The 25,375-nt window shown below is 38.1% G+C and overlaps 1 protein-coding gene across 13 annotated transcripts in view; it reads right to left on the bottom strand.

Annotated features, from left to right (window-relative positions):
* Positions 1-25,375, bottom strand: part of Lrrc4c (leucine rich repeat containing 4C) — a 1,114,683-nt gene that overhangs the window by 51,834 nt on the left and 1,037,474 nt on the right. The window contains exon 1 of one of the 13 annotated variants that reach the window (XM_078046217.1): positions 21,081-21,202. The exons of the other annotated variants lie outside the window; for them this stretch is intronic. The gene's annotated coding sequence lies outside the window, so the exon portion shown is untranslated. Of the gene's footprint in view, positions 1-21,080; positions 21,203-25,375 lie in introns of those variants that run through there. 13 annotated transcript variants of the gene reach the window in all.

The following is a 25,375-nucleotide window of genomic DNA, read 5'->3' as shown; positions in this document are numbered from 1 at the left end:
GACTAAGAACCCACTGACCAGAGGATGCACTGGAATGATTGGCAACTTGAAGCATGTGCAGAATACAAATTATAAATCGATTATTTCATTCACACAAGATTATTTTGCAGAAGTATAATGTAAACCTATTTTATTTGGTTGTCCCGAACCATTGAAACAGTATTCATTGATTTAAATGAAATTGAAAATCAGGAGTCACTTTAGCAAGCAGAAGCCATATTCATAGTTATTTTATCCCAATATAACTGATTTATCTAAGAGACTCCCTCTCAAAGTTATTACTCAAGTCTGTGAGAAGGTGATGATCATCTACAATTCATGATGATTTAAGGAGACTGGACTTCAATCTGTGTGAATACACATGTGCCTGTATGTGTGTGTGTTTGCATGTGTGTGTGTTGCCCTGCATGGAACAATGTTTTTTCCCTGAAATAGCCACAGGAAGAGGTGTGTGTGTGTGTGTGTGTGTGTGTGTGTGTGTGTGTTGAATTTTCTTCCTACACTATAACCCTAACAGCAGTTTAATATTTGACCATATGATCATACAGTACAAAAAGGAAAAAGTACAAGAGCAATAACAATAACCAATGGATTTTTTATTGCATTATAGCTTATAAAATATTTTCCCACTCATTATCTCACTTGATCCTCCCAGAGGACAGTTCATATAATTGTAAGTAATATTTCCATTTCAAAGTAGAAGGAACTGAGATCAGATGTCTTAATTAAAGTCACAGAGCTACTCTTTGATACAGGTGGTACTAAATCTGTCATTTTCAACTTCAAATATCCTTTACATTATACCTTGCTATAATAATTAGGTAAAAGCTAGATGGACAGATAAATTACCTAGAATATAGTTAGAGAAACTGCATTAATGCATCCACTCTACCATTTACATGTAAAATAATTTCTATGAATCTGTTTTCAAAACACTCCATCTTTTCCATCTTGAGTACCAATATCATATACAAGAGGTTGCATAATATTTGATTGTGCTAAACTTACCCATGAAACAAGAAATTTAATGTCCCTAGAAAATTTACCATTAAATGAAAATTCACAGCGTTGTCTAGCTAATCCAAGTGTCTTTACACTTTGTAGACAAATAGTTGGTTTGCTGCCTTACTTAACATCCAGGTTGCCCACTGATGAGGAAAGTCAAATTGGCTTATCTCTGGGAAATTCTCCACTTAGCCATTCACAGCTGAATTCTTCTATCCCGATGAAACACATAGGCTAACAGGCCACAGAGAGAACCATTAGAACCCCATCATTCAGAGGGTGCTCATCTCATTTTACTAGCTTCAAACTTGAAACCATCCTGTCCTCTACAGAGTAAGGGCAGTTTTTTGCCACCTGGGCTCAATATTCTGAGCCTTTAAAGTGGCCACAAATATACTAACTACAAAGCTGGCTTGTCCTAGATAAACTCACAGAAACAAAGCAATCTCAAAGAAACATAGACTCTCTTAAACCCTCTGGAACATAAGAAATGACCAAATTTATTCACATTCAAAGTGTAGACTGACATATTTGAGAACGTCAAGTGGTGTAATAAGACCAGACCTTGATGATGAAAATAGAAAACAGAGTGACGTTGCACAGTTAAGGAACTTAAATAACTTAGATTGTCATCTTTGCTATAATGTAAGATCACTGAGTGCAGAACCAATGTGTTTTGTCACCAGCATCCAGAATGTCTCCTGGCACTTGGTAGATATATAATAAACTTTAAAAAATAACTGTATGAATAAATAAGTGAAGAACTGAGAGGCAAATACTTCCATGCATGATACTCAAGCAGGGAGAACAGCATGATTAGACTGGTCTTTTAAAAGACAACTTGCATCCTTCTGTGATTACTTCCTTTCATTTTTTCATTTTTACAAGGATTCTTTTTGTCTCTCTTTCTTTTTCCAGTACTAGGAATTGAACCCAAGGGTTTAGTTAATTAAACTGAGCTACATACCCAGCATTTTTTTTTTTTTTTGAGACAGGGTATCACTAAGTTGCTGAGGCTAGCTTTGAACTTGTGATCCTCCTACTTCACCATCCCAGTTAGCTAGGATTGTAGGTATGTGCCCCTGCTGTAAAAGTAGTTTTTGATAATATAAATTGTAGATGTGTGCCCCAGTACAAGTAGTTTTTAATAATATAAATTTATTACTTAATATAAGCCTTCTAGTTTCTACTCTTCTCCTGCCATGATTTTTTCTCAACAATAAAAAGACTTACCTAACACACAAGTTACATCAGAACCTTTTCCAGTTAAAATCCACCATTGGCTTCCCATCTCACTTAGATAAAAATCTAAAGTTCCTCCAGTGTCCCAAAGTGCTTTGCAGCATTTCTATCCCCAATTTTCTTTATTTTCTTCCCTGATTGCCTCCCTCCCCCTTTCCTTTCCAGACACACAGGAACCCTGATACTCAATGCATAATCCAGGCGCACTCCTCCCTAACCTCCTCTTTATTCTCTCTCCCATATCCATAGCCTCACCTCTTTCTGTTTTATGTTCAAATATCACTTTCTCATAATGTAACCATTTCATATAATTTACCTTTCTCTGTGTTTATTTTCCATTTTTCCTCACTTAACAAGAACACAATATTGTTGTCCACTGAGATGCCCAAATGTTTATGTCTAAAATTAGCACAGCACATATTAGGTGCTTTATAGATGGTTGCTGAATTTCACTGAATGTCAAACTATTTGAATAAAGATTTAAGTTTTGATAAATGTAAAGCGGAACGGGTGCATGTGACTGACCTAGTTTACAGAGTGATTCTCGGAAATGAATAATAAAAGTGAAAAATCCTCACAAGAGTATAAGATTGAATATGCTTATAAGGTTATTTATTACTGACATCACAAAGAGCATGAGTCAAATAGGCCACCCGTTCATCTTTCTGCCATTTGGATGATGTACTCCCCAAGGACAGGGAAGAAAACAGGAGAATAAAGTGAGGTTCTGGAAACGCAAATCCATTCACTTGGTAAACACAGATGGACAGATGGATAAGTTGTGGCCATTCTGCTCACCTAAGCTAGATATAAATGAGAAGAATCAGAAATGTGGATGCAGGAAGATACAACGGCACCCAATGTCAGTGTGTAAAACTGCAGCTGCTGCCAACCAATGCACATGACATACACAGGTGCATTGGGAAAGTTGCATCTGGGATAACTTATTCCATTCTACAACTGCTATATGGCCTTCTACAAATATCAAAATGTACCCTGTGATTTATGTTTGCCCTCCTCCCCACACCTTCTACTCTCCAACTTCTCCACCCTGGTAGAACAAGGGATTATAGTACAAAATCAATGGCCTCCTTTGCCCTCTAGTTTGAGATCTTCTTCATCCCAGGAAGAGACTGGAGGTAGGGAGCAAGATAAAGGCAAGTCAGTTTTTCCCCTGGTTCCCTCCATGTGGGATCTGCTGGACTCTGTGACTTTCAATTAAGCACCTTTGCTTTTAAGGTGACTTCTGCCCGATGCCTTCCTTCTGACTCCTGGCATCCTACCCTTCTCTCTGTCTCTCAGGCCTATGAGTAGTGATCACCCTTCCCTTCCTAGCTGTAGGGTACTTACTGTTTCCTCTGTGGTTCACCAAAACACCCACACTTTAAAAAAAAAAAATCCTTTCTTGAACTTCATTTTGATTATACTAATTTGAAAGTGCCAATCATTAAGGTCTTACTGAAACAAATTTTTTAATTTAGATCAGTAAAAAAATAATATCCACCACCCAGGGTCATAGTGACCTCTAAACAGCAAAATCCTTATAAAATACTCAGTATAGCATAGTAGCAGTCCTGGGAAAAATTCAAATTATCAGAGGTTTTTTTAGCCTGCTTTGCTTGCAATGTATCACAGAGCACTCTAAACTTCTTATTTGTTTTCCTCTCCAAGGACTGAGTGCTCCTCAAGGCCAGGGTTACAGGCTCAAAGATCAAGACCTGTGCAACCAGCAGAAAACCTGCAAATGTCAGTTAAATGATCACTGAGGGAAGGTGGCATACCAGCAGCAAATACAGGCCTCCAGAAAAAGCATGCCCAGGCCAGCAGAAGCTTGAGAATTTATAATTTAAAGATGAAGATGTTAGAATTAGTTATAGGGCTGAAGAGCAAAGGCAACTTTGATCTTTTTAGTCATATTTGGTTAGTAACATGTTTGAGAATCTGTGTGTGTATGTGTGTGTGTGCATGTACAAACATAGTAATAGGTAGATGGATAGATAGGTAGACACATGGATGGAGAAAGACAGAGGGGGTCCTACTCTAGTTACTTGACACAGTTTTCTTAAGAATGATACCCTGGAAATGAACAGTAACTGAATAGTTATCATTGTCCATTATCAGTTGCCTAATACTGGGGAACACAACTATTAAAGGGGTGATTAGACTAAAAGAAAAGTGCATATAATTTTTAAAATCTAATAGTGAAAATCTGACTTTTTATTTATGGTCCAAATAACATAATTACCAAATCTGTTAAGAAATTTTAACTGCTTAAACATCATGCATTAAAGCACAAACCTATTCACATTTGCACATATGAGAAAATTAAAAGACAGATTTTTCTTTCAAGTTGAAAATAAGATAGCTGATGGTGACCTCAGCAATTTCCATTCCCATTTAGATGCAGACATGCATATTATGAAAAACTCTATATATGCATCCTCTCCCCCTGGAGATCCACTGGTCTGTAGTAAAAAGGGGGCATTTGTTGAGTGGGAGGGATTCTGGCATAACAACCAGCAGTCTGTTCTGCATGTCAGGAACCAATTCAATAGAACTGGTGGACTACGTAACAGCATGTTTCTGGGGATGATTTCCTGTTGGACTACAGCCAGCCCCCAATTTTATCTCATCTCCCCGTTGGTTTCCTCTTTATTCTTACCTAGAGCAGCTCTCTCTTTTGTGTCTGCACCTCTGCTGACCAACAGGTGTGCCATCACCAGTGATGGTTCCTTTGTTGAATTTTCTGACCGCAAGCTGGTGTTTGCCTGCCTGTGAGAGTGAGTGCGTGTATATGCGAGTTTGCGGCAGAACTAAAGTACATATGGGTGTGTATTTTGTAGTAGAATTTACATCCTATCATTTTTTATTTGCACTTTTCATAAAGTCCCTGCACATTTTCATTCTGTAACTTCAATAACCAAAGAACTGAGTTGGAATAAAGATAGGCAGCGTTTTGTCTCTGAATGTGTCCACAAGTGGCACAGAAAATCCATCAATGACCCTATTAGATATATGATGTCTAGTTTTGTACCCTAGCAGGAACTTACATGAGGTGAACATAGACTTGGGTTTGAGATCTCTTTCTGACATTAACCTCTGGGTAGACTTGGAAAAAATCACTCGTTCTCTCTCAAACCATCCCTTTAAAAAAAAAACATATGCCATATAATTAGTTAGCTCATAGTATTATTGGGGAGAATATGATGTGTTTGGTGTGCTGATGACATAGTGTGTAAGAGAATAGAATGAAAAAGAAAAGGAGAAAAAAAAACAACAAAACAATGATCCATCAGAATAGCCGAGGCTGGAAAGAGGCTGAGGATAAACAGAGGGACTAGGGGAGTAGAAAAGGGGTGGGGGGGTAGAGATTCCTGCTATTCAATGGGGGGACCATTAAAGGAACCTCCAGGTAGCCTGTGGGTGGCTTCACACAATGCCCTGTTTATTCTGAACACGACATGTCTTTTAATAATTCCAGCCGTGTCCACACCTGAATGATATAATTATATCATTTCTCTCAGTCATTTCTTGCTAGTCACTGAGAGCAAACAGGCAAGAAGAAACATTTCCTCGTTCTGAATATGCATTGCCTTTTATCTGCAATTCTCAAATGAGATTTATCAATTTCTACTTGGGAATTTTCAGAATTGTGTACATGTCTTATCTTGTCCCCTTAAATTCCCTGCTCCTTGATGACATGTTCGTGTCTGAATCATGTCCCTGTCCTCCTTGATGGGCCTAGTAGGCAATCTTCAGGAAGGAAATGCATATGTACACCAGCAATTCCAGTTTAGGAGCAAAGCAACGGTCTTCTGGGGCCAGAGGTTGGCTGACTGTGGGACTAGCAAGGAGGCCTACAGCAAAGTGCCCAAATTTTCTAATTCATACAACTGAGAAATAAGTTTGCTATGAGAAAGGAAGGAACAAAGGGAGGGGCATCGGGAGGGGTAGGGAAGAAGGGAAGGAGACAGAAGAGACTGGGAAGGAAGAGTCCATGGCAAATAAGCTTTGCCTCTGTAGACAAAGGAAGTTAAGTCCATTTCTTCCTCTTATTTGTTCCTCAGAGCCATTAGTGTGCTTCTATTAACATGGTCACAAGGCAGATTTATATGTACCAGACCAGGAAGCCATATTTGACCAAATAGTTTTTAATCTCTACAATCCTGAAACAGTAGTACTGACTCTATCACATGGAAAACAATACACACTAATATTAATTTTTTTTCTATTTTAATGGTCAACCTAAAAAAATATCATCTTTGCAACAAATTAAAATTGTTTATTATGATTACACCATTACTTTTTCTCCCCATGACAAAATCAAAATCAGGTCCTTATTTCTTCCTCAACCTTTTTCCTCCCCCACTCTATCCCTCCCTCATCCCTCCTTTCCTTTTTTTCTTCCTTCTATGTGAGAGTTATAGACATGATACTATATACAACATGTGGTGAGAGAAAGAAGCGGTGGGAGGAGACAAAAAGAGTAAGGGGGAAAGTTGTTGTGAATTTTTCCTCCTCTGTCTCCAAGGAATTTGAGGATAAAATCTGACCCTGACTACACTTTATTTGAAGATAAGGCATATTGCAAATAATTCCTTGATACAACTTTCCTTGGATCTGCCTCTATTATTCAGACGAGCTAGAAACATGGGAGAATAAGGCAAGTTTTTTACTTGTGTCTCACATAGGCAACGTGCTTTCTGAAGGACTTTTTATATAGATGGCAATCTTGGATGTCATGCAGAGCTAGGTAAAACAGGACTTTGTGATCTTGCTGCACAAGACAGCTAGGCTGGTTCAGCTTCATTTGATATCAACCAAGCAAATAATAATGTGGGTAATTGAAAAGTGAGCAAATCCATTTCTGGTCCATTCTTACCCAACCATGAGGAGGAAGCTCAACAGGGAATCCGACGAGAAAGCTGGGGTGGCACTTAAATGAACAATGGGGAAATCAAGAGGGGTGGGAATGAAGCTTTGCCCATCTGGGCCAGAAGTACCCAGAGCTGGTCACTCAAGCAAGCCTAACCTGGACTCAGAAACTTGAAATGGCCTCCTGTGGCCAACCTCTTCTCCTCTCATATCCTCAAGTGGTAGAGAAGAAATAAAAGTGATTGAAATGTTCACTAATGCAAGGAAATGTAATTATCAGGAAATTTCATTCTGTAATCCCCTCTTCCATTAAAAGGTCTGAATCAGACTGAGGTAAATCCAAATATTTAAATTTATTTCTCCCTATTAATTTGGAGGCACTTAAAGTATAGTCTTTAAGGGAACAAGGAAAATTTATTAATATTAATAACGCTAATTACATTTTATTAACAATATGCTAAGCACATTATATGCTGGTTTTATTTAATTTAATTCTCATAACAGTAATATGAGATGGATATTATTCTGACCATCTTCTAAAACTCTCCCTCTCTCTCCCCCACTGAACAGTCCATCCTGATGAAAACCCCAAAATATATATATTTCACATACCACCCTTGCCCTTAGTGCCAGAGGAAACAGATAAACCAGAGGGAGCAAAAGAGTATCGGTTCTTTAGGAGACACTAACAAAATGTAACCCTTAAATTTGTGCTTCTTTTAATCCTCTCAACTCAAGGCATGGTGCCTTACTTAAATATTGCACAAACAAAAAGCCACATAATAATTTCTCTACATAAATAAATTAAATAATTTAATTTATTCAGTCCCCCCAAAAAAATAAAAATAATTCTATCTGAAAGCAAAACGTTTACTGAATAAAATGTATAGTTAAAAAAAATTCTGGGCTGAGGCTGTGGCTCAGTGGCAGAGCGCTTGCCTAGCATGTGTGAGGCACTGAGTTCGATTCTTAGCACCACATACAAATAAATGAATAAAATAAAGGTCCATAGATATAAAAAATATTTTTGAAAAATTCACAGCCATTTTTACAGTGTGATATAGCTATGATAATGCATGATGCTAATACAGTCTGACATAGAATATATACATGAATATTTATATGTGTATTTGTAAACACACACAAATACATTACTTAAAAAGAAAGCATCCCAGATTTAAGTGTACTTGATTCTGGGTTGTAGGTGATTTGTTTGTTCTTGAGTTTGGTTTGTTCTTTTTGTCATGATCTCTTTGTAGTTTTACTATTCTATAATTTAAATTTTTGACATTTACTGAACACATGTGATGCATTACTCTAAGAACTTTCCAGATATTAACCAATTTAATTTTTGGTAGAAGGTAGGTATTGTTATTACTGTCACTTTACCAATGTGAAACAGAGAGGTCAGGAGGTTTGCTAAGCTTGTAAATGGCACGACATGTCTGGGCTTTCAGGTGGCTGGGTTCAGTACCTGACCTCTTAACTGCCACATGATACTAAGAATGTCAGCTTTATAATTAGGGGAAAATATTAAACAGTCTGTAATTTTAATATGGTTTTGCAAATTTGTTAACAACCAAGGCATATCAAGGATACAGGTTTGAATGAGGACAGAACCAATTTAATCAAGTTTTTTTAGATTTTTTTTTTAATTTTAAACCTCCTTATTTCATTGGATTGCACTAGCCATTAGATTTGCTTCAGTCCATTAAAAGGCAAATTGGACATTAATTTTTGCATTTGAGTGCTTTTTCCTTTGCAATTATCAATAATGAGATTACCATGAAGTTCCTGTTTGGGAAAAAAAATATCCAAAATTCTTTTCATTTTTCTTACATCCCCAGAAATGTACCAAAGAGCTGAGCTTGCAGATTTCAATGTGTTTTTTTATTTTTTTGAAAACAGTCACCTCACACAAACTGCCACCAAAGGGAACAGTAGGGTCAAGTCAACTGTTTATGGTCCTACCACTATTCATGTGAATTCTTTCAGGACCTTCTGTTCCACTGCAGTTTATGGCCTGGAAAGTGTCTTCCAAGACATGATCAAGCTAGGATAATGATCTCATTATAAAACCAATCGGAAACTCGGTGCAGATCTTTTTGTTCTTGATGTTGTTCATCAGAAGGTTGAGATAATGAGAGGAAAAAAAAGACAATGCTGTTTCAAGCATTTGCATTTTGAAAATGTGGACCTCAGCAAAGACCAACTTGACTCTGTATCCCTCCCGAAACCTCATCCTCATCTCTCTTGCACCTGTTCTGGAGTTAGATATCAGTTCATGTGATAATGCTTTGAGAGTAATGTAGCATCCTTCCAGTAGCCTAGTTTTTTATATCATCAGTTCAAGCCAAATTCATGAAGGGGTAAAAATATGAGTGTCAGAGAGTTCTGAAAAGGACAATAGTATAAGCAGACAGTGCTTCAAGTCAAGAATAAGACAGAAACTGCATCACAGCTAGAGTACATCAGAAACAGGTAAAGAGAGCCACAAAAGTTCAATGTTAGTCTACCTGCTGGCTATATTGGTGCTATTTGTGTGATAATGCACTCATTTCCCTGGAAAATCTCTGGTTTCTAACAGCTATTCACTCCAAAGTGTCTTACATTGGGAGACACAGTAGGAATTATGGGGACACAGTAGGAATCACTGCCATGTGAGCTCAGGGGATTCAAGTTGGCTCATAGAATCAAGAGGAAAGCTGGAGTCCAAGTTCATGGGAGTGACAGAGGTGTTCCTCAGGAAGAGTAATGCTAACATTGATATTTCAAATGTATCTCCTTATACAGTGAGTAAAAAATCCTCTATACTGGGTCTGTCTTCTGAATGGGATCCAAAGGAGAAAAGTAGAATCAAGAGAGTGTTTCAGTCAATATGCAGATGGATACTATGAAGAAACAAGAAATAATCACAAAATAATAGAGAATAAGAAAATATCAACACATTGGAAACAAAGAGCCAGGAGCCTCACAGGAATGTAAATTCTACAGAAATGTGTGCTAGTCTTGGGAAGGTCATATGACTTCCAACAGTATTTACAGAGGAGGAGTGCATGAAAGACAATGTCGATTTTAAGGAAAGTTGGTCTCAGAACATGTCAGAGTTCCATTTACAAACTCACACCCATTTCTTTTTTCCCTATCTCCAAAGGAAAAGAAAGGTTAAGAATGAGATAAGCATTCCTATGCATGTGTAAAGGAAAGGAAATCAATCTCATGGGCAAGATCTCAAATCAGAACAAAGAGATTTTCTACCTTTATGTCAAGAAAGAGTCAATTATCTCCACTGTCCTCCTGTTAGGACAGTTTGTGCTCAGAGGCTTCTTGTCTGTAGCACTTCCTCTTATAGATTCCAATTCATCCCAGGAGAAAAATTTTTCACACAATAAAATTTAAATATGGTGTGCAAAATGAGTTTTAAACAAGTTTCATGACAGGTGTAAAACCGTACAGGGGAAACCATCAGGAAGAATCTGTTACTGGCTAACACCTTGGTTGATATCCAGCTGAGGACAGCAAGGGGACCTAGTGTGGGTTCCAGGAGGGGTTGAGTGACGTGTAGAGATGAAGAAAGAGCCTGGGAAGCTGCACAAAGGAACAGGCTTGCCTCCCACATAACCATTTTTTTCAAGCAAGAACCAGCCACTTTGATCTTACGTCCTCAAAGACAGAGCTGAAAATCATGATTTCCAGCCTGCACAGCTTAACAAAAACTGTAGACAGCTGTCAACATCATTTGATTTCAAGAGCCTGAGACATTCTTCCATGTCGTGCCACCCCCAACCACCACCTTGCCCAGACAGAGAGGACCAACATGGCACCATTAAAATATCACTACCTCTAGGAAGGGCTGTCACTTCTGTTCTACTTAGGAATTTGAAAGGAAGTGTTATGACAGAACTTAGGTGAAAAGTCTGGGAAGTGTGAAAAGGGAGCTAAGATTTGTTGCTACGACGAGGTACCAGGTACCATGGTGGTTTCCACTTTATGTTGAAATCCCCCTCAAACTATAGATCATACCTTTTTCATTATCCTCATTGTTTCAGACAAGGAAAGAACATGAAAGAGATGAAACTTGCCCAAGGTAACATTATTAGAAAGTAATGATACCTGAGAATGAAGATGGAAGAAGCAACAGCAGATGCACAAGGTCCCTGAGCAACTGAGAATATGGCCACACTGGAAGCCTAGAATGTTCTTCCTTTCTCCTTCCTGTGGTAGCTCACTGTCATATTTCAATCCTCAATGAACCTCACAGAAGTCTTCTCCATCCTTCACTTATTCTACTGCCCCAGACACCCTCTCAGCCTATTTATTTTTCCTTTGGCACTTCCTACAATCTTCATTTTGTAGTTTGTGAATTTATAAAAAAAAATTATAAAAATGGCTAGGAAGGCTATGACCTGGTTGTTTCCTGGTCACTGTTATAGACTCAGGACTAACCTCAGCATCTTGACCATAGGAGATGCCCAGCAGTAATTTATTGAGCGAATTAATGGGTGTTCTAATAAATACGTAATTGAATAAAATAACAATCAAGGACACAAAACAGTCTAAGATATCATTGGAAAGACACGATTTCACAATTTTCATTTTTGTTGATGTTATTTCTCTGAGTGCTTGGTAATTTCTCCTAACTCTCCTGTCTTCCAAATATAAGCTCCTTTCCCTCTCTTTTATCCAGCAAAGATGTCAGGGAGAAGAGTGAGACAGATACACTGGAAGAGTGTAAACAGGACATGACTAAGATGTTCTCCATCCCTCCTCCCATCTCCTTCCCAGACCAAATCTCTCTGAATTGAATATTGTTGGGGCTATGAAAAACAAAGCACAAAGCTTTTTCTTACAGTCTCTGCAGCTGGAGGCTTTAGAAACTGGAAGGCCCCCTTTTGCATGGTCACACAGATGCTATGATGACCAAATCTATGAGTCACCATCACCTTTATGTTTTCCTCTTCCAAAGGCACAGGCTACACAATCATTGCTCTGCCCACAGTTTGACAACACTGGGCTGTTGGGAGCTGGGTAAGTTTATACTAGATTGCTTCAAGTCTGCATCACTGCTAGGGGAAGGTAGGTTGCCTCAAAGCCTGGCTCTCTCTGACATTTCTGCAGTCACCGGTTCATAAAGGAAAGATGATGATGGACGGATTTAGTTTCCCCCTTAAAGCAAATCCTCTCACCTCTGCACCTTGCCACTTGATCTCTCCATGTGGCTGGGGCCCCGCTGTCAGGAAGCATTTTGTACACGATGCCCCCAGTGGCTTGAGAGTGGCAGGGCTGTGCCAGAGGGATGGCAGCAACTGCTGCCACTGACACATTTCAGTCAGGCCATAGCAGACCTCTCTCTGCCAGGCAGGGGAACCAACAAAGGAGCCGCTGTGACTGCCTGGGGCTCAAATCGGATCATCTCTCCCTGTCTGGGAAAAATCATAAAATTGAGCCACTCAGCAGTGGGGGTGGTAGGGGGAAGCCTAAGGAAGCCTGAACCCTGACTTCTCTCTTGGCTTTGACAATTGGCTTTGTGCCAAATGTAAAATTACATCTGAACTCTTAGCCGCACTCCTAAGTAGCAGAGGCACATTCGGCTGACGATGAGAATCCTTCAAGGTGAAATGCCTTTCAGGAGGATTTTTTTTCGTTTTAATTTCATTTTGTTCTGAGTGCTGATTCAATATTAGATACGAACTGTAGATCCCACGTTTTCATTGGATCTTCTCTGTGTGGTTGGATTGACAGCCCTCCTAAGGCCAGTTCCGACTTCTCGATTATCAAACAGGAGCAACAGCCATGCCAGCTCACCTCCTATCCTCTGCCCACAAAGCTGTCTCAAATTTTCTCTTGAAAAGGAGCAACCAGTTCCCAGCGCCACAGGATATCAGTACCACTGAGAAGGATCCTGGAGATGAACCAGCCCAGCCTTCTGTGGTATGCGCGTGAGGAAAGGGAGGCAAAGAGAAGTAAAGGGGATTGGGTAAGTTGGATGTTTTGATCCTTTGCCCTCCCTTCAGCATGCTGTCACCTCCTGAAGTGTAAAATCCATTCCTCCAGCACTAGGTTGAGTAGAGGATTCCAAATGACTTTCATGGATGAGGGGCTTTTATACTCATTACCCTGGAAAGAACAGATGTAACTCTCTAAAACTCTAGAAATTAGCCCTTAGGGGAGGGGGTGTGGAGAAGATGCTGGGGAAGAGAGGGAGACAGGTGACTTGGGGGAGAGATCATTTTCAAGTAAGTCACGAAGGAAGTGGAAGAGGCAAAGAAAAAAGATATATTTAGGTTATCTTACCTTGGAGCACTTAGTTTCAAGGATCTACTGTGCACAGCCCACTGTTAACTAAGTAATTAGATGACTCTTTTCAAACAGAATACTGAACAAAGATATAGAAAAACATATAGACCAAAGCACTTAGAAGCCAAATTTATCAGGGTCTGAATACAGAAGATGAATGACTGGCAGAAATCAAGTGGCATCATTTCTTAAACTGAACCTTGAATTATTTTCTAAATGCAAAACCCTTGGTTATAAAGAGAAAATTGAAATTCTGATTCCTTTTGGCCCCACAGCCCTAAATTGTGCTTGCAAAAGATTTATTCTACAGCTCTTTCCACATTTCAATAACTTTCTTTATATATTTGACTAGAAAGGACCCAGGCAAACATAATATATTTGGCATCAAGTAATGGAATTTTTAGTAAAATTCAGGATGGATATTTGTTCACAGAACTCCTATTATCAAGAATATAAAAAGAAATACAAACTGGTTTTTAGTTCTGGGTTTACAGATATCTTACTGAATTGAGTTTGCATCATTTTTCTACCTTGCTTATCTCTTTTCATGTAGACTTTCATTGTTACCATCTTTATGATATCAAAAGATTTGAACAAAAAAACATTTAAATCAGAGAAGGATTTGCTCTTTAAAATTGGTGCAAAGGCAGTAAGATTTCTTTCTCATGCTCTATAAACCAGAGAGCTACAAACTCTTTATAGGAGAAAATATGTCTATTTCCAGTGCCAAATATAAATTTTGGTCCTGATTCCTGGAACGAAAATTCAAAGTGGACCTTAATAACATGAAATGAAATGGATGCAAAGTTGTTGTCAAGAAAGCTTTCTTTTTGCTCACACCTGTGCACATCTTTGATATTTTAACCATTGATAGCTTCTGTAAAGATTAAGTTTTGGCATTAAATTAAGTAAGGCAGTCACAGAAGCTTTCTTTCAATTTCTTAAATATTCATGCAGCAGGGAATATTTATTGCACAATGGGCACATAAGACTATTCATCAACAAAACCAATCTGGCTCCTGCTCCTCTTTTGGATCTGGGTCAGGCATCTATTCTTGTGCTTGAGAGCTGGGTTGAAGCTCAGTGGTACAGTGCTTGTCTAGCATGCACAAGGCCCTGGGTTCACCTTCCCAGAACTACATACACATGAGAAGTATTCATGTGTTTGGGATCTAAAGGTTTAGATCCTCCACCTGAAAGTACACCTTGACCCCCTCTGGTTATCTCTTTTCATTTCTGCTGTGGCCTCACAAAATAAAAAGACATGATACCTTTGTTTCTCTTCTTTCACTTTTCCTTTTAATAGAGTCTGTTTTTGTTTATTTTTTTTAAAGCTATTTGTTTGGTCACTTTTTTACAATTCATCTGATTCTAAAATCTCGTTTCTTTACCTACTTAGGCTAAAGTATTGTGTTGTGTTTTTTGCCTCTACACAGATTGCCTGGGAGAATAAATATATATAAACTACAACAATTAAGCATAATTTTTAGGTTAGAGAGATCTAGGTTCAAAGTCCTATTCAATTTGACACACTGTTTATCACAGTGGGCCTCAGTTTCACTGACCTCTTTCATACCAGTCTGTAAGATGTAGTGAAGGAATGTGCAAACATAATTAGCAATGAACTCTACCCATCACACAGTAAGCAGCTACTTGACATGAGGAGGTTTAAATTAAAAACTAGAAGCAAAAAAGATCAAACCATAACCTGAGAAAGAATGCTGAGAGAAACAAGAGATGAAGAACATAGGACTTAAATTTTATTTTATTTACCCAAGACCTCTCTGTGATAATTTGAATACATATGTCAACTTGAGGGCGGATGAATCTTTCGTACTTGAAGTATGAAAATGGTGAGAATATTTTTATGAACAAATACAACCGTGATGATAAAAAACCAAGCAATTCAAGTTAATATTTTAAAATTTAAAATGAGCCACGTTGTTAGCATTATCATTATCATTTGTCAGGAATCATCATTGTTCTATGTGGGAGCTACCCACAGTTAACCACTATAAACTTCTCAGGATCATGCAAGAACTACAATAAGTGACATTTCCAAAGAGTAGACTATTATAAACAGGACCTTTGCATATACCAACATTGAAATAAAGCCAGACTCGCCTGCCTCTTCTGTGTTAAAAAAAAAAAGCTGTGTAAAACACAGCTGCAGTTTTCGACAACTTAAAGATTACCACTGGGATATCAAGCAAGGGGCAATAAGAAAACCAAAAAGATTAAATTGGGATTGTAAAGAAAAGCCAAATGAAATTAAGAACTCTGGATCAAATAAGGCACTATTTTGATTTCATCAAAATACAAAGGACCTAGTACTATACATAATTTTCAATTCTGGTTGATGATCAATAATTTCATTGGGAGGTTTAAAAACAAATCTTAGGGTGCCAAAATTAGGGGTGGGACAAAGACAGCACTGCACTGATTTTTTCATAGCTCCTGGTCTGAGATTTTGCCATATTTTGGAACCACTGTCCGAGGGACAAATTATGCACTTATGCCATCACCAATCAAATCTGCCAAGCAGCTCCCCTGGTGCACAGCTGCAGGGCTGAATTCTAGATATGTTTTGATTAGACACAGATGCATTTAATTAGTAGTTTGTGTCATCAATTAGAACATGAACCCAAAAAGCCACCTTCTTGCTTAGATATGCTTTGAACATGAATTTTAATATAAATGACAATTCCTGAAGAAAGGGGCAAGGAGGGAAGAATTCTAATGAAGTCATTAAAATATAAAAAGTTTTTACCTGAGAATACAATCTAGAAGGATTCCTTGAATAAGCAAATAGGGAGCGTTATACCTCTAGTTTTAATCAGAGAATCTGGGTAAATTAGAACAAAGGGGAAAAAAAGGATGGTACTAATAGAAAAAAACACATTGCATTTTTTTTTCTTATTTTCCCCCAAAGCATTTTCAAAAGATACCTCCCATCCTCCACCTTCAATTTCCATATGGAGAAGCCTTACACCAGAGAGCAAGCTCACAGTGTTTGCTGATCCAAGAGATCTTTCGTTTCAGTGATGTTATGACTTGAATCTGAAATATCCCCTCATAAATTCATGTATTCAATGTGTCGTCTACAATGCACCAAGATTCAAAGGTAAGGCTTTTAGGTAATGACAGCATCATAAGTGTTCTGACCTCAAAAAAATGTATAGATCTCTAATAGTGTGGTGAGACAAAGAGAACATCGTATCTACATCCAAAGGATTCATCCATTGCTAGCTGAATGGACTACTGGAAGGCAGGACCTCATTGTTGGAAGAGGACATTTGGGGCATGCCCTGAAAAAATTTATATTTTTCCTGGCTCCATAGTCTCTCTCTGCTTCCTTGCTACCATAAACTGAGCAGATTTTCTTATCCATGCCCTTCCGCCATGATGTTTCTGCAATGCAGTCAACTGACTATGGAATGAGACTTCTAAATCCGTGAACCAAAAAAATATTTCCTCCTCTACAGTGTTCTTGTTAGCTATTTTGGTAACAAAGACAAAAGCTGACTAACAGAGTCTAAGTAAGTTCATTTACCTTAGTAGTCTAGTAGGGGAAACAATAGCTACTACAATCGAATGAATTGGTTGGGCATTTAGCATTATATGAAGCATCTCATATACCTCACATCAACCTAATTTTGTAAATGAGGAAACAGGAGCTGAAGAAATTTGCCTAAATTGGTGGGGTCTAGAATCTGAACTTAGGTTAATGTAACTTCAAAGCCGGAGGTTGACCACCTCTCATGAGCAGAACCTTACAACTTTAAGAGGCCCACGTTTAAATGACTTCACCAAAAATTACATTCCTGTTTCTCCCCATATTATCAATAATATTCAACTTTTGAAATAGATCTTTGAGTTTCTTCAGTTCAAACTCCAAATGCACATTAATGACACACTCTAAACTTGCAAACTATATAAATTCTCTGTACCTCAGCTCTTTTGCTTTCATATTTGTTTATTTAATAAGCTATGTAAAATCTCGCACATGATTGCTAAACTTCCCAATCCTGTCACATCAAAGACATCACTACTTAATTGTGGCATTCATTCCTGATAAAGTAGATAGAGCCAAGAATCTTCCTCAAAGAAACTTAGATAATTACATCTTATCAATCAGAGTTGGCATTCAGGATGAAACCTACTGGCCATTTAGAGTTTGCATATTCCCCAAAGTTATTAATAATTTTTACCCAAATTTCATTGAGCTGTATAAATCTGTGAATCAGTTTATATTCACAGGTTATGGTAACATTGTATAGGCACTTAATAGCTTATGTGGCCATGTCATATTCTAGGGATAATGAAATAGTTGTAAGAATTCCTTGACTTCCAGAGGACAAAAAAGCCTTTGATTAGCCAATCCAAATGTGTGTGTGTGTGTTTGTGTGTTTAGAACTATTCTGAAAGGCAAAGAATAGGACTAAAATATGAAAACCTGAAGCATTTATAAGGATGGGCGGTTTATCAAAAATCACCACTAATAAAATTCCAATGTACTTTAATAAAAATCTATACAGTGTCTGAAGTAAAAGTGAGTTTATGTTCTGGTTGCCAAAGACACTTTATCTGAACCATGGGGTATCCTAAAATTTGAGGAATCCCAAAGCTTCTCAGAAAGCAGTTTGTCTTTCAACTCAGGAAGTTTGGAATGCATTGCACACTAAAGTGTGACTAGTAGGAGTTGTTTGCTTTTTGTGGATAAGGATTGAATAGGCAAACAAACTAAGGCTTTATTAGTGAACTCTTAGGAAAGATTTAGCACAGAAACTATGAGGAGGGGGATGAACAAAATACAATGAAAACCTAAGACATTAAAAAAAAAACACACCCTTAGGAAACAGATATACATATTCTACAACATTATGTTTCCTGTCCCAAACCAGGTGGACAGAAAAAGGAAATCAGCCAGTACCATTCTGGGCTAGGCAAGGAGATCATTGGAAAATCAACAGCAAAACCCATTGCATCGTGGAAGGCTGTCGAAGCCTCCATTCTTTCAAAGTGGCCTAGTGGGTTGTCACTGTAATCTGTACCTTTATTCACCTTTTATTCCTCCTCCACACATGTGTTTACATATACACATTCACATACAAACATGTACAATGGAATAATGGCACACAAAATACAGCACATTTGGTTTTCACTGTAGGGCACAATTCTCTTTGGGGAAGGAGGACCAAATTTAAGATTTTACTGAATCTCAATGTAGATAATAAATATGACTGTTAAACACAGTGCTCCACATAAAATAATTTATTAACTATGATATTAAAAGGGGTATTTGTATATATACATATGCATTTACATATATTTGTGTGAATCTGATTACATTTTTTAATGAGCCTATGACATATTAATTGTAGCAAAATAGGCTCAAGTTGTGACTGCCCCAATATCACTAATGAAAACAGCACTGTAATTAAAATCCAGGACTGTTGGGCTCTGCTGCCTGCATTATATTCTAGTGAATTAAACCATATTTCCATCGGGTCCCTAAACATTACTGAGACATTGAAGGAATTAAAAGCATACCCCCCTTATGCCCAAAATGTAAAACAAAAATAATAAAACAGCAACATAACTAACCAAATCCAGATTTAGTTACTCTTTTATATTTATTAGCCTTACCTAGAAACACAAACTACAGGATTGGTGGAGAAGTTTATTTCTGTTTGTAAACTTAGAGCAGTGTATGCTACAGATTCCTGCCCCAATAATCCTCTCACATGTAAGGTTTGAGTTTTGAGCCTCGATAAATTTATGCCCTTCATTCACCTGCTTATCTGTCCCATGGGAGTTTATAATTAATCAGACAGGCACTCGCCTATCATATCAGTACACAGGTTCACACAAACATGTCCTTTATTTGCCAACAGATAATCCATGCTGCACTCAGTCACCACATATTAACCTTATTAAAAGGATGATTCCATCACGTCCTTTCTTTGCTCAGAATGGACCACAGCTTCTTTGTAGCCACTGAGTTAATAGCTCCACAGCTCAGCTCACACTGAGAATTTTCCACAGGATGAATCTATATTTGAATCTCATCACTAATTATTTACATGAACCCACCACGATGACGATTCTGAGCCATGCAAGGCTCCTGCTGTTCCACCACATTTTCCTTTTCTTTGCACCCAAATTCGGGAAAATATCTTTCCCTATATTGCAGCCACAGGATCAGGCTAATCTCTGATCTCCAGCAATACTGATTATTGAAGCATTTTGTTTCTTATAAACTATGGCATTACATTATGCTAGGAAAGTGTGTTTTATTTTCCCAAGAACATTGCAAGCTTTGTGGGGGCAAAAAGATTTCTAATAATAAACATCTTTTAGAGTTTAGCAAAGTCCTTCATATCTAGCTGACACTGGATTAATTCACCTGTTCATTAAGCCAGTATTCTTAAGCACTTATTATGCCAAGTACTGTTATTACTTCAAAAGAAATTATGAATAAACTAAACATAACCAGAACTTACATTTGATAAGAATGAGACTATTACTATATCAGCACTTTCAACTAAGAGCATATGTGCTAAAGGAGGACATGGTAGCAGAAGAGATGGAGGAGAGTCAGGAAGGAGAGAGAGAGAGAGAGAGAGAGAGAGAGAGAGAGAGAGAGAGAGAGAGAGAGAGAGAGAGAGAGACCTGTCCCTGAATTTTTATTTCATTTGGACAAATAGAGATATAGACAAAGACACACACACACACACACACACACACACACACACACATGAACATTTACCACAATTATGTACCTACAAACTTACAGCAGAAAAGTAAAATATGATCTAGTTAACAATTGAGATATACAGATAAACTCCACAAATACTCTTTCTTATAACAGCAATGTAAAAGTCTATAATTTGCATTTTAAGATTCACCATACCATTTAATCAGTTTTTATACTTATTTATTTTTTTCTTCTAGGAGACTTAATGTCCATTTTGAAGCTCAAGTAAAGTCCAGTTTTAAACTCTAATTCTAGGTTAAGATTTTTGCTAGTTCTATTTAGCATAGGCATCCATCCATATCAAAAGACTTTTCTGGGATTTCTGGATTTTTTTTAATTAGTTGTAGATGGACACAATAATTTCATTTATTTTAATTTTTATATGGTTCTGACGATTAAACCCAGTGCCTCTCATGTGCTAGGCAACTGCTCTACCACTGAACTTCAACCCAAGCCCCTTTCTGGGTCTTCAAAATGGAATAATTCTGCATGTATTTATGTTCTTGAAGCCTGCTTATTTATCAAACCCTTCTAAATGGATGCTCATTTGTGCTATGGTAATGAACAGAGTCAATGTGGAACTTTCAGGGGGCCTCAGAATCAGGGCACAAGGTTAGACAGTAGCTGCCACAGATTAAAAATATAAAATATAAATTGTAGACTGGAATGCCTTCTGAAGAAATCCCCCGCAGAAGAAGGTGAGGAAACGCACTTGGCTGATATGTGGAAGATCACTGTTCTAGGCAATAGAAGGTATATACAAAGATCCAAATGGCATGTTGGAAGACAGAAATGGAGAGACAGAAAAGTTGAGGGAAAGGGATTCTTTTGTTGTTGTTGGGGCAGGGGAATCCTACTGAATAGGAACTTGCCAACATTATCAAGAACAAAATTTTTTTACCTTGGTTGAAAAATGAGCCAGTGTGTTTTGAGCTGAGAAGCGATTCCACAGACTTTTATTTTTAAAGGTTTCATTTTTCTTTTTCCTCCTTCATTTAATGGGCATGATTAGAATGCTTCAGAAACAACAAGGAAGAAAATACTTTACCTAATGAAATAGAAACGATTATTGAACTCTAATGGATACAAAGATATTAGGCTTCTAGAGTTTAAATATACAATATTCCTTTAAGAATACTGAAATATATCTGATTATTTTCTAATGTGTTATTAATTTTCTCTCCCCAAATTGTTTCCATCCTGAGAAATTTTCTCGAAGAGAGTGCAAGGATCTACAGAACATGATTGTCAGATTCTCAGATATTCTGCTGAATGACTCCAAGAATGTTTTTTTGCTTAACTCTCACAAGAACCCTGCAAAATGGTGCTATATAGATGAGAAAGAAAACTTGGCGAGAGTAATTGGCTCAGGTCCATGCAGCTAGTTCTGACTGTCTCAGAGGGTGTTAATCATTCTATGATGGTACAAGATTCCCTGTATGTTAATAATTCTTTTTTTTTTTTTTTTTTTTTGGTACCAGGGATTGAACCCAGGGGTACTTAATCATTGAGCTTCATCCCCAGTCCTTTTTATGTATTTACTTTCTTTTGAGACAGGGTCTTGCTAAGTTCCTTAGGGCCTCGATAAGTTGCTGAGGCTGTCCTTAAACTTGCAATCCTCCTGCCTCAACCTCCTGAGCTGCTGGGATTATAGGCATGTGCCATCAAGCCTAGCAAAAACTTTTGGCATAACTGTTGTCCAAACTCAGAAAACACTACCCCAAGATATGGCATCTTAAAAATTTAGACAGCAACAAAAGCATTAATGTCATTCTCTGACTTTTTGCTACGTTCTGTGTGAGAGGTGGTTATAAAGGAATTATCTGACCCCATCTTCCTGACAGTATGTCATAAAAGCCTCATGTGACAGGTATCCTTCCCAATACCTAGAGAAAAGAAATGCTACAGAGAAATGTCAAGAATCTGAAAAAACGGGTTTTGCTAAGTTTTCCATAATTTACCACAATTAGGTCAAACCTTTTTTGTCTAATATTTTATCCCACTGTCCATTTGTCATGGAAACTAAGCATCAAAATACACAGTTTTTCCCCTACCCTCCTGGATTGTTTGGCCATAATTTAAGAAGGTTCTCAGGTTACATAAAACTTTGCTTAAAAAAATACATATCATGCCTTTCTCTTGTTAATCTGCCTTTTGTTATAGGCTTGTCAGCCACGATTGTTGCAACTTAAAAATAAAATTTCTAGTTTTGAAAGCAGTCTTAGGCAATTTTGGTAAGTATGAATCACAGGATCCTTGCTTGGCCAGATGAAGATGAATTACTAGATACATGGATCTTGAGGGTCTGATATTTTTCTATGGTTCTTCAACCAAGTTTCTATCTCAGGCCACTCTTGAAAATATATGCCTACTGCAAAGTAACCAACTCAAATCTTTCATGCAATGAGTCGGATAGGAGTATAGTGGTGTGCATGTATTCATGTGATGTCTACTTATGTGCACATGTGCAGGGAAGAAGAAGTAGAAAAAGAGGCAGAGTGATGGAGACAGAGGAGGAAAGACTAAGAGACAGACTGAGATTGTATATACAGAGAGACAGAGAGAAAGAGGCGTCATCTTGGTTCCAGTCCAGCACAAGTGTATGTATCCCACTGGTTCACAAGGCAGAAGGCACAAACTAGCCTGCACTTGCCAAACAGACCTCAAACTTGGCAGAGAGAAATGCATAATAGGACCAGTCTCACCTTCTTCAGAACCCAGGATGAAAATACAATGTATTAAAACAATCTATGAAATCTCCACTTCTTTCAGGGTTCCCTCTCATTCTTTCTCTGATTTGTTATCAGAGAAAGGCATCTTTTTATATTGAGAGAGAGAAAGAGAGAGAGAGAGAGAGAGAGAGAGAGAGAGAGAGAAGGATCTGTGCTGCGCCCCTCCCCTGACTCAGGCAATGGCAAGGCCCTACTGAGGTGGATGGCGCAAGGCGTCCATCCTCTGGAGGAGCGAAGGATGTTTCTGGGAATGGGCTGGTTTGTTTTTGTATTCCTTTAATAAGTATAGTTGTGACTTCTCATATGACCATTAAGTATGAAGGAAAAATCATGACTTTCCCAATTAATGCAACTACTTCTAAAGCATAGATCTGTTTGCTCTAAATGCAATGATTCAGCTGTGGAGTGTAAATTGTTAATGTCTGATGAAAAACTCCCTGTATTCCTGTCAAGGAAGTTTTTGAGAAATTAAATTAAAATCTAGAGAAGAAAAATTAATGTTAAGAAGACAGATTAGTGCTTAGTACTGGGCAACTTGTTCTTGTTCCTGTGCACAATGGTTTGTGCTCTTACTTTTGTTTGATTAAAAGTAATAACAAGTCAACCACTTGCCGTAACCATGGCACCGGTTCCAGTCAGTAAGTCAAGAAAGAATAGTCAAGGTATAGGCCAATAGTTTGGGACATTTGTAACTATTATTAAAAGTTAACTAAGCAGAAACTGCTCAAAACAAAACACGAACTGAAAGTACAAATGCTTGTATATGCATAAGCCAAGGTACATTCTTCTATTCTAATTGTAGCTACGTAATATTTTGTTTCTTTGAATGATGATTCCTGTTTTGTAACCACAAAGTACTGTGAGGCTGCCAAAATGAAAAGTATATATGACCAACTTCACAAGTAAAGATTGGCATCAGCACCTTCACTTTGGTGTCTGTGTTGTTTCTCCACCCCCTCTTTCGCCGACTCCTCACCATCCGTTAGTCTCCTGAGACCCCCTGTTGGAGCTGGTCTCCGACAGATCTGCATGGTTGTTATAGGATACTATAAAGAAATATTTCCACCTACTTTGAATAAATGAAGACTTTCAACTTTTATCTTCCCAAGCAGAGGAATATTTCTTGTTTTCCCCCTCAGTAGTGGGAGTGAACCCCTTTAATTCATCTATTTCACCTATGCACCATGAGCTTTCTTGTCAAGGGGCAGCGAAGGCCAGATCCCATGGGAGTGGCATGCAGATATGAAATGACCCAAAGACCTCCCAAGAGCACTGAGATGTCCATTCTGATCAATAATTGCTTTAAGGACTAATAATGAGGAATAGGGACAAATCCATTCTGGTGTGGGGTAGAAAAGAGGGAGAATTACCAGGCAGCAAAGGAAGCCTTACATGGCGCAAAAAGCATACCAGTTTGAATCACCCTTTGCCTTTAGTTAGGTCAGCTGTTCAGACAAGAATGAGGCCAAGTTCACATAATTTTGGCTAAAGAGGCAAATGTAAGAATCACAAAGATCTTTATTCAAATCTCAGTTCCTACACTTACGAGGTGTGAAGTTTGGGGCCTGGTGTTGAATACCTCTGTCCCTTCCTTTCTCCTGTGTATCTTGAGTGGTAATCAGAGTGGTTGCAAGCATTAAGAAGAACAATGGAAAGGGAAGAATTATTCAGAAGAGTACCTGAACAGCCTTTTTCTGAGGATATTTGTTTGATTATAATAAAAGGGACAGTAGACTGGCCAGAGGGAGGCTCTCCTAAGAAGGCAGTATTTTGTAAAGAATCGCTGATTAACATGTGTGTTCCCGCTCACACATCAGTGACTTATCCCCCAACCTTGAGAAAAATCACTCAATCACAAAGAAATGGTGTTGGTCCAGGGCAAAGCCAGGCAGGGAGAGGACTCTTGAGTTATAATTTTCCCTTTGTGCCAAACAAATTAAACGACCCCAGGCAGGTCACATAACCTTTCTGGACCTCATTTCCCTTGGTGGAAAAAGAACAAGTTGGGCTAGAAAGAAATTAGAGGCCCCAAATTCTAAATCTCTTCATGGCCCTAATTTCTTCAGTAGGGAAGGGACCATTTCTAACTCTGTAAGGATGACCGAATTTTACAAATGTCCCCAGTTACCATATGATGATCAGTTATCAATTTTAATTATGAGACCAGTAGAGGAGCAATCTGAAACCAGCATGCAAGACTCTGTTCCGGAAGGCTTTACGGGGAGAGAGAATTACTAAGACTAGTAATTAAAGCCTGACCATTTATTGAGGAAACTGTTAGTCAAATGCAGTGCCTTTCTTCAGGGACATTTCGCATGCTCTCGCAGCTTGCAGGGCAAAACAGGGAAGATGATCCAGTAGCCTGTTCTACAACGACAAATGGGCCCAGAATGATTTGCACTGAGTAGTGGTTACGAAATCATCTATTTACTTTTTCATCTTTCCTTGCAAATTGTTCTAAAAT

Source organism: Ictidomys tridecemlineatus, chromosome 4, assembly GCF_052094955.1.
Source record: "Ictidomys tridecemlineatus isolate mIctTri1 chromosome 4, mIctTri1.hap1, whole genome shotgun sequence".
Taxonomy (NCBI): Eukaryota; Metazoa; Chordata; class Mammalia; order Rodentia; family Sciuridae; genus Ictidomys; species Ictidomys tridecemlineatus.
Note: the sequence above shows the minus strand (reverse complement) of the source record. Positions and strands in the feature narration are given on the sequence as shown.